Genomic DNA, 11,473 nt, shown 5'->3' with positions numbered 1-11,473 from the left:
ATGAAACAGGAAACTAGTAGTAATAAACTATAAAAATCGTATGATAAAGAATATTAAAGGAGATGAATGTTTGAAATTGATACCTTCTCAAGTGGTTCCTGTTTGGCCTAGTAAGGAAGAGAACCTGGTCTCTGTATTATTAGAGTTTCATGGATGCCCAGAAATTTGTCAAAGTGTCTCTGAAGATTTTCTTGTTTAAAGGACTAGATTCAGGTGAATTTTTACGTGATTCTATTCTTTAATGGTACCCACAGGAGTTTAATGTAATCAATTTTTTCTTTGGATTTTGGTGGTTGACAAGAGGTTGGACGGCTAAAGCTTAACCTATTTTAAGCAACCTGATAGTTGTAAGCATCATTATGGAAACTTCTCTAGTCATTCTGGCCATAAGCTTTCATTTTCTCATAAAAGAATTTTCTAAAGCAGGTAAGAACGTGACCATACTCGTAGAATATATGACTGTTCATCCATATGCAATGTATGATTTTGTCTATAGGCTTTTATCACAATTTCTAGTTGGACAAACTGCTATTTAGACATTGCTATTATTATGACAGTTGCCATCAAAATTCTATCTTTGTTGAAAGGAGCAAAATTGTCACATTCAATAAAGATCCTATGTAATTTGCATATGGCATGACCATTTCTGAGATTGCAAAATCGTGAAACTGCCTCAGACTTGGAAATCTCTTCCTTCTGGCAAAGTGGTTACCTTGTAGATTGAGTTAGGATACCATGTTTGTGTAGCGCAATCTCATCCAGCATTTCCACTTGTTGCAGATAAAAGTGGTTCTTGGGTGCAATGCCTTGCTATGCTCTACTTCTGAACATTGGACTATTGGAGTAATCTCATTTGGGTAATTAGGTCATCTTGTCACTCTGATATTCTAAGCGGCCCCTACCGAGGTTAGCATGTGGGGACTTCCTAGATCTGCTCGTGTTTATACTGACTAACAGACAAACCTCCTGCTGTTCAAAGTTTCCTGCAATCCCGGTTGTCATCTACAACTTGAGCCATCTTTCCTAAGTCTTCTTGTAAGGTTGCAGATTTCTGTATTGCTTCGGGTCAGGTTTGGTAGGTTTCAGTGTGAAACAATATTATTAGTATTGTTGTTGTTAGTTCTTCCGCATTTGATTATTCAGATTTGGGTTGGTTGAGGTGTCTGATACAGATACAATTCATTAACAGCCTTCTCCATGAAATGATCTTGTTTTAAATGAAAATGTGAAGGAAAGAAATGTTGCACTTGGAAACAACTAGATGGAAAATGAGAATCACATTCATTCTTAAAATTGATCAACCACTAAATGCACCATTGTGCCTATAGATTGCAAGGGAGTGCTTCATGTTTTGTAAATGATGAATTTTGGTTATCTAAATAATCTAGGTCTAATTAGTTGGGGGGTGCCCACTGCAAGGAGACTGGAGTATATGATATCTTAGATACAAGCTTATATGCTAAATATCCAAGTCAAAGCCTGATATGGAATCAAACCCACTTCACAGAATTCAGAAAGCTAAGCATAACCAGACCAATATCCAATTCATTTGCATCAAAATAATTTCTTTTTTTTTCTTTCATTTTCCCTCAAAAAGACACATTGGTTTAGCTCAAATTACACCATGAAAACAAAAGGAAAAGTATTGATCCAACCTCCTTGCAAATGAAGTATCTCAAAACCGAGGTTCTGATATCCTCTTTTTGGACCAAAACCGTGGATTTCAAGTCCAATTGGAGAGATAAGGGCCGGACTAGAGATCCTCGGATCTCTAGTTAAAAACCTTCACACTAGGTGTTAGGGTACCTGCGTTGGGTGGATTAGTGTCCTGAGCCCTGACCTTCTAAGTGACCACCTTAAGGACTCGAACCTGCTTTGGCGGTCCAAGTACTTCAACATTGCATCAAGTAATAGCCTTCATAGCACTTAAGGAGTCTTTTTCCTTTACTGGATAATCAGGAAAAACCATCTCACTCGCTAACGTATCAGTGTAAAAACCTAGGTCTCCCTTTCTTTCTTTGAAAGGCAAGTTGGGGTTAGGCAGACCCCCACCAGTTATTATTCAACGTACCACTGGGGTTTTGAACCTGCAACGTCCCTCTGCAAGGAGACATGCACTGACAGCTCCTACCAACCACGCGGAGACCCCATTGGTAAAAAAAAACCCTAGGTCTCCCTTGCTTGTCAGGGAATGCACCTACCAGATGAGCGGAGCCCTCACCGCCAGCACTGGGGCCCTAGTGCATGAAGAATGTCAAACCAACTAAACTGAACCTACACCAGATCGCCCTGTCTCAAACCATGTCAAAATTCTGGGCCATTCAGCTTATTTCCAACGAAAAAGCGGGGGGACTCATATACTGCAGTAGGCGTTTGTTTCATGCATCTGGGAAAATTACCTGCTTTCACAAAAAAATAGGTCATTTTAGTGTGAAACAAACAGCTGCAAAGGGTGAGTTTCAAGCCTACTGAAATTTCAAAAATTGCAGTTAGAAAAACCCTTCAAGTTTGTTTGTTTTTTGTCATCTTTCCTTGTCGAATGAGATGGGATAAACCTAGCCGGGACTTCAGCTCCCTTTAATCTAAGCTTTAGCATGATCATTGCATACTTTGTATGTGACTCCTACATGATGGTGTAGGAACACCACCAATGCTCAAAAAAGCTCAAAACACCTAAAATATGCAAAGGTTAGTCAAATTCACACTTGATTAAATGAAACAAATCAATAAAAGAGAGAAAAATAAGTAAATGCAAATCTTACATGGCTTAGGCAGCCATTTTTATGACAACGACAAGCACAACAACAAACTGACAGAGTGTTGGCTAGGTAGAAGCACCGAGAGTGATCAAACTAGGATCTAGATCTAGGATTTTGAGTTCGATTTCTAACAAAGTATGAGTAAATATGCAAGGTTAGGGGGACTTTGGACACTACAAGAATTCTACGGATTAGCGACAGATGCTATCCGACGCTAATCCATCACAAATCAATCATTGAACTATTTAAAGACGGATTGACGATGGCTTAGCGATGGATAACATCCATCATAATTTTTTGGTCGCTAATTAGTGACAGAACTAATATGTCGCTAATTCATGATGGATTAGCGAATGTCATGATCTGTCGCTAAATAAGCATTGATTTGGTTTTACGACAAATACATATATGTCGCTAATTCATCGCTAAAATTTAACGACGAATACATATCTGTCTCTAATATCCATCACCAATTTAGCGATGGATTGCATTCTATCGCAATACATCGGCTGATTCAGTTTTTGAGACAGATAAATATTCGTCCTTAATCCATTACTAAATTGGCAACAAATATTATTCACCGCCAAACACTATCGTCATTTTGCGACTGAAATTCTTTAAAAAATCCATCACTGAATATTAGCGATAGATAATATCCATCGCCAATCCATTACAAAATAAAAAAAAATAAAATAAAATAATTTTGTTTGAAATATTAATATCGAGAAAAAAATTCTCGTTATACAATTTATATAACCTGTATATAAAAAATAAGGTAACATAAAAAATACATATACGAAGTAGGTGAAACAAATTTAACATAAGTTATAAGTGAAACAAATTTAACAACCCAGTATAATCATCGTCAAGTTCTAATTAGTTATAAGTGAACATATACAAAGAGTTTCGTTTGAAACAACAAGTACGTGAAACAAATTCAACACATGAAGTTAATTCTCACAAAGATTCAGAGCATCATCTTCTTCATTGTCTAGATTTGCCCCCTCCATCCATGCCACCATTTGCTCCTTTACGCTGATCATTTCCAGCATCCTACAAGAGAACCCAAATGTTAGTATTGATAAACAAAATATAATAAAATAAATTATATGCAATGCACCTAATCTAAGGCAATCAAAGCAACATAGTTGAATGACACATAGACTAACAATAAAGTGAAGGACATTAACAGAATTCAGACATTGTCAAAAAAATCTCATAGTGATGAAATCATGCTTATATGTGTTCTAAGGTTGTCAAAAAACTTTTATAGTGATTCAATCATGCATATATGTATTATAAGACAGTAAAAATTTTTTTATAGTGATTCGATCATGCATATATGTATTCTAAAGTTGTCAAAAAAAATATATAGTGATTCAATCATGCATATATGTGTTCTACAACTGTAAAATTTTTTTTATGCTGATTCAATTATTTATATATTTATTCTAAGGCTGACAAAAAAATTCATAGTGATTCAATCATGCAGATATGTGTTCTAAGGTTGTCAAAAAAATGTCATAATGATTCAAGCATACACATATTTTTTTTTAAGGCTGTCAAATAAATTTTATAGTGATTCAATCATGCATATATGTATTTTAAGGCTGTCAATAAAAGTTCATAGTGATTCGATCATGCATATATATGTTGTAAGGTTGCCAAAAAAATTTTTATAGCGATTCAATCATGCATATATGTACTCTAAGGTTATAAAAAAAAATTTATAGTGATTCAATCATGCATATATATGTTCTAATGTTGTCAAAAAAAAAATTATAGTGATTCAATCATGCATATATGTGTTCTAAGGTTGTCAAAAAAAATTATAGTGATGAAATCATGCTTATACATGTTTTAAGGTTGTCAAAAAACTTTCATAGTGATTTAATCATGCATATATGTGTTATAAGGCAGTCGAAAATTTTTATAGTGATTCAATCATACAAATATGTGTTCTAAAGTTGTCATAAAAATTGTATAGTGATTCAATCATGCATATATGTGTTCTAAAGGTGTCAAAAAATTTTATAGTGATTTAATCATGCGTATATGTATTCTAAGGTTTTCAAATAAGATTTATAGTGATTCAATCATACATATATGTGGTCTAAGGTTGTAAAAAAAAATTATAATGATTCAATTATGCATATATCTGTTCTAAGGTTACCAAAAAAATTTTATAGTGATTCAATCATGCATATATATGCCCAAATGCTGTCAAAAAAAATTTGTAGTGATTCAATCATGCATATATGTGTTCTATGGTTGTCAAAAAAAATTATAGTGATGAAATCATGCTTTTATGTATTCTAAGGTTGTCAAAAAACTTTCATAGAGATTCAATCATGCATATATGTGTTATAAGGCAATCAAAAAAATTTATATTGATTCAATCATGCATATATGTGTTCTAAGGTTGTAAAAAAAAATCCATAGTGATTCAATCATGCATATATGTGTTATAAGGCTATCATAAAAATTATATAGTGATTCAATCATGCATATATGTGTTCTAAAGGTGTCAAAAAAATCTATAGTGATTCAATCATGCATATATGTGTTATAAGGCAGTCAAAAAAATTTATAGTAATTCAATCATGCATATATGTGTTCCAAGGTTGTCAAAAAAAAATTTATAGTAATTCAATCATGCATATATGTGTTCTAAAGTTGTCATAAAAATTGTATAGTGATTCAATCATACATATATGTGTTCTAAAGATGTCAAAGAAATTTATAGTGGTCCAATCGTGCATATATGTGTTCTAAGGTTGTCAAATAAGATTTATAGTGATTCAATCATACATATATGTGGTCTAAGGTTGCAAAAAAAATTTATAGTGATTCAATCATGCATATATGTGTCCTAAGGTTACTAAAAAATTTTTATAGTGATTCAATCATGCATATATATGCTCTAATGCTGTAAAAAAAATTGTAGTGATTCAATCATGCATATATGTATTCTAAGGTTGTCAAAAAAATTTTATAGTAATGAAATCATGCTTATATGTGTTCTAAGTTTGTCAAAAAACTTTCATAGTGATTCAATCATGCATATGTGTTATAAGGCAGTCAAACAATTTTATAGCAATTCAATCATGCATATATGTTTTTTAAGGTTGTCAAAAAAAATTTATAGTGATTCAATCATGCATATATGTGTTCTAAGGTTGTCATAAAAATTGTATTGTGATTCAATCATGCATATATGTGTTCTAAAGGTGTCAAAAAAATTTATAGTGATTCAATCATGCGTATATTCTAAGGTTGTCAAATAAGATTTATAGTGATTCAATCATACATATATGTGGTCTAAGGTTGTTACATATATGTGGTCTAAGGTTGTCCAAAAAAATTTATAATGATTCAATCATGCATATATGTGTTCTAAGGTTATCAAAAAAAAATTATAGTGATTCAATCATGCATATATATGTTCAAATGCTATCAAAAAAATTTTGTAGTGATTAAATCATACATATATGTGTTCTAAGGTTGTCAAAAAAATTTCATGGTGATGAAATCATGCTTATATGTATTCTAAGGTTGTCAAAAAACTTTTATAGATATTCAATCATGCATATATGTGTTATAAGGCAGTTAAAAAAATTTATAGTGATTCAATCATACATATATGTGTTCTAAGGTTGTCAAAAAAAATTATAGTGATTCAATCATGCATATATGTGTTGTAAGGCTGTCATAAAAATTGTATAGTGATTCAATCATGCATTTATGCGTTCTAAAGGTGTCAAAAAAAATTTATAGTAATTCAATCATGTATATATGTGTTATAAAGGCAGTCAAAAAATTTAATAGTAATTCAATCATGCATATATGTGTTCTAAGGTTGTCAAAAAAAAATCATGGTGATTTAATCATGCATATATGTGCTTTAAGGCTGTCATAAAAATTGTATAGTGATTCAATCATATATATATGTGTTCTAAAGGTGTCAAAAAAATTTATAGTGATTCAATAATGCATATATGTGTTCTAAGGTTGTCAAATAAGATTTATAGTGATTTAATCATACGTATATGTGGTCCAAGGTTGTAAAAAAAATCTCATAGTTATTCAATCATGCATATATATGTTCTAAGGTTCTAAAAAAAATTTATAGTGATTCAATCATGCATATATATATATATATATTCTAATGTTGTCAAAAAAATTTTGTAGTGATTCAATCATGCATATATGTGTTCTAAGGTTGTCAAAAAAAAATTATAGTGATGAAATCATGCTTATATGTGTTCTAAGGTTGTCAAAAAACTTTCATAGTGATTCAATCATGCATATATGTGTTATAAGGCAGTCAAAAAATTTCATAGTGATTCAATCATGCATATATGTGTTCTAAGGTTGTAAAAAAAAATCATACCGATTCAATCATTTATGTATTCTAAGGCTATCAAAAAAAATCATAGTGATTCAATCTTGCATATATGTGTTCTAAAGCTGTCAATTTTTTTTTATAGTGATTCAATCATGCATACATGTGTTCCAATGTTATCAATAAAATTTTATAGTAATTCAATCATGCATATATGTATTTAATCATGCATATACTTATTGAAATCTAACAACATGAAACTAATGACATGAAACTTTATACCTGATGGGCATCGAAACTCGTGTTGAAGGCAGACAAAGTTTTTCTGTCACAAAAAAAAGTTACACAACTCATTATAAAAAAGGTTGAAAATGACTTTAGGTAAAAAGTCATGCATTGTGTCTTGAAAAAACTGACGGACACGATCTCAAGAAATAGTAGGGTGAATCGGATGCTGAGAGTTGATGTTGGAGGGAGAACTCTGAGATCTCTGACTGAATGAGGCAACGGTTGGTGTGGTATTCATATTACTCTCAAACTCGAACACAAGACCTTTTTTGGGTTCACCGGTTGTAGTTACCCATGCGACAGAATCAAAAGGCGGATGCTGAGTGAAGTCATCGCTATATCGCTCTACCATCTGCTACTCGTATGACTCCTACAAAGTAATGATTATAGTATGAATTAATAAATAATTAAGAATTACAATATTTATGATAATATAATTCATGGTAACTTGTATATTATAATATTTATTAATACAATAAATACATACTGTTATCGTTCTTGCCTTTTATAATATGAACTTGCTCGTGCTCTTACATTTATGTATTTCAAAAAATACATCCTTGTAAGGCATAATGCCTCTTTTTTCGGCTTTCTGTATGGTTAAATGATAAAAAAATCAAATAAAAAGTATGCAAAAATACTTATAAATTTGATGATATATATATAAATATAAATTTGATGATATATATATATTGATGGGTTACCATTTTCTTCTGATGGCTCTCAAAAGTCCTAGAACCATCTGTGTGTAGATGGGCATCAGGCATCTTCACTCAGTTTTGTGCAACCTTTGTTGAGAAGTTTCAAAATTCATGGCTCGCCCACTTGTCACATATTGCATCTCAATAATCTGACCTGATAGTAGAAGGGTCATGGCCCTTCTACTGCAGTGGTCATTTATCTCACCAGTTGTTTTTATTGCTGCAATCTTCATATTGTGAAACATATTGGCAAATCGATTGGCAGCCACCTTTTGCCACATTAGCCTCATGTTCTGCTTCTTCACAGTCACGAAGTGATTCAAAGCCTATAAATAATTTCAGAAAGTTAGTACACATGACTAACAAAAAATTAAATATGAAACACACTAGCTATGATAAACGAATATATATCATAAATGAGGACAATAATTTGTCCAACACCTCATTTGGGTACTCTTCCATTGAGTGACCAGTCCTGGAAGATGTTGAATTAGTGATTTCTTAATTTCTTGAATCACATCTTATGGCTCGAACCTCGCACTACATATAAATTGGTACACATTAACAATGGACTATCGATATATATTATTTATAAGATAAGTAATAGACAAGTGACAATGAAATACTTATGGTCGACTATCGATATACACTATTTCAAAGAGTCATCGTGTGTCAGACTAAGAAGACCTAACATTTGTCATTGTTTCATGATGTCTATGAGTAGCTGGTATATGTAGGTCATATGCAGGTGAAACACCATCTATAGAACAATGAGATAGAAATTCACACAATGCATATTTAAACTAATCAAGTATATAATTATTTAAATAATATACCTATTGAAGCATTACATGAAGACGAAGGTTGAGACTGGCTATCACTGAGCTGGGATCTTATAAAGATGATTAACAAGTAATAATTTTTATATTAATATATAAGTAAAAATATAATGAATGCCTATATTTAAATATAACACAAAGACATCTACCTAATGTTGTCCCACGACCTTCACTTGGTCCTTGACCACTGTGTGCTTGACCATTGTGACATCCACGAGCCATATTCTAACAAATAAAAATATTATTTGCATAAGTTACATAGCTCTTGATCTTAGCATGAACATGACATATGCATAAAATGTAAAGATTTAAAGGTCATACATGAATCAATTTTATAACTATACATAAACTATGCATGTACATGCTAAGTATGCATGAAATGTAACATGATACACAAGATATAATGTTGAAATAGATGATGCATATGAGAAATTGATGTGGTATGTATTACAAGATATATTTTACTAACTTGAGTATGCTTCCTCATCACTTGTTTGACTTTCATATTCTTTTTCTTCCTCCTCCTCTTCATCCTCTTCGTCTTCTTCTTCATTGGGCGGTCATCCACTTGGTATATCATTTGGATCACATTATTTCATATGTATGTCATCAGACAATGGAGATGTGACATGCAAACCATGTGTGACATCATGACTATAAGAGAATTCATACATATCATCTGATTGATAGTAATCACCCTCTTCAACAATCTTGCCTTTCTGTAATTGATCATACTCGGGGTATAGTTTAAACTTCACCTTGCAAACCACTCACTATTCATTTCTATCTGACTTTCTTGTATTCAGATATAAAGTATAGTAAACTTGTTAAGCTTGTGATGCTAATATGAATGGTTCATATGTTTCAAACCTTGATTTATGATTCACCTCTGAAATGCCTGAGGCTTTGTTGACTCTTGTTGCTATGGGATCAAACCAATGATACTTGAATAAAGTTATTGTGTTATTTATGCTTAAGTAAGCCAACTCCATTATTTCTTCAATAATATCATAATAGTCAAGTTTATTTTCACTGAAACTACCCTTGACACACATGCCATTATTCATCATTGACTTGTTTACACCATAGTCTTTTGTATGGAATCGATAACCATTTACGACGTACCCGTTATAACATTACACAACTTTGGTTAGACCATTTTGTAAATCACATATTCCTTAGTCATTAACATCACCATGACGGACCTACAAGCATAAACAATGACTGTAAACACGACCAATTAAGTAATATATTATTGTTTACACGGAAAGAATGCGTGTCATCATCCTTACCAACTCTTTCAGTTGTGCCTGCTCGAAACACATTCTTTTATTGTCAGAATGGATGGCCGCTAGGTAGAAATCGACGATGACAATCAAATCAATAAGGCTTTCTTTCGTGCATCAATTTAAAAGATTTTGTATCTTTCATATAGTACGGACATGCCAATCTCCTATGTGTGCTCCAACCAGATAACATATCATATGCAGGAAAGTCACTAATTGTTTATAGAACAACAACCTTCGTATGAAAGTTTTGTTTTTTTGGGTATCGTATGTGAGAACACCGTCATCCCACAGTATATTCAGTTCATCAATCAATGACCTTAAATATACATCAAAATTTTAGCCCGAAGACTTCGGACCAGGCATCAATAGATACAAGAAAAGATTTTGACACTTCATACATAAGCTTGGAGGAAGGTTGTATAGGATGACAAATACCGGCCAACATAAGTATAGGGTTGATCTACCCCCAAATGGATTAAATTCATCTGTACATAAATCGAGCCTAACATTTCTCACTTCTATTACAAAACTCGGATGAGTATGATTAAAGTACTTCCAAGCTTTCGCGTCAACAGGATGTGTGATTTGTCTTTATCATGTTGAACTTTGTCATCTTATATGTTTAGTTGTCCTCGAAGACATATACATTCATTGCAATCTAGGAGTGAGAGGAAAGTAGCAGAGTGACTTGTATGACACTTCTTTTGACCTTATGCTAGCATTGCCCCTTGTCTTTGGCTTGAATCGAAGATGCCCACACGACGGACATGATCTGCTATTTTTTTAATCTTTAAAATACAACATGCAGTGATTTGGACAAGCATCTATCTTTTGATACCCCATACTTAGAGCGTTGACTATAACCTTTCCATGATAAAAATTTTATGGCAATTTCTCATCTTTGGGCAACGTACTCTTTACAATAGAGCACAAACAGTCAAAACATGATTGACTCAAATTATACTCTGACTTCAAATTCAGTAGTTGAAGAACTACAGACAAGATAGTGTGACTCTCGCAACCATTATACAGTGGCTCATCAACATATCTATGTAAGTCATAAAATCTACCGGTTGCATCATTTGTTGATTTTTCCTCTACCCCAGTTGGTACATCTCTAGAACCCACTGCAGAACCTAGTATTGGTCATGTGGTATCAAATATCAAATTCACATATAAATTATCGTGCACCACATCCACCCGTGCATCAAAATTATTCTAAAATTCTTTACCATAGAGCATCCAATTCTAA

This window comes from Nuphar pumila, chromosome 3 (assembly GCF_984573655.1).
Source record: "Nuphar pumila chromosome 3, dmNupPumi1.hap1.1, whole genome shotgun sequence".
Taxonomy (NCBI): domain Eukaryota; kingdom Viridiplantae; phylum Streptophyta; class Magnoliopsida; order Nymphaeales; family Nymphaeaceae; genus Nuphar; species Nuphar pumila.
This window is presented reverse-complemented; position numbering follows the sequence as displayed.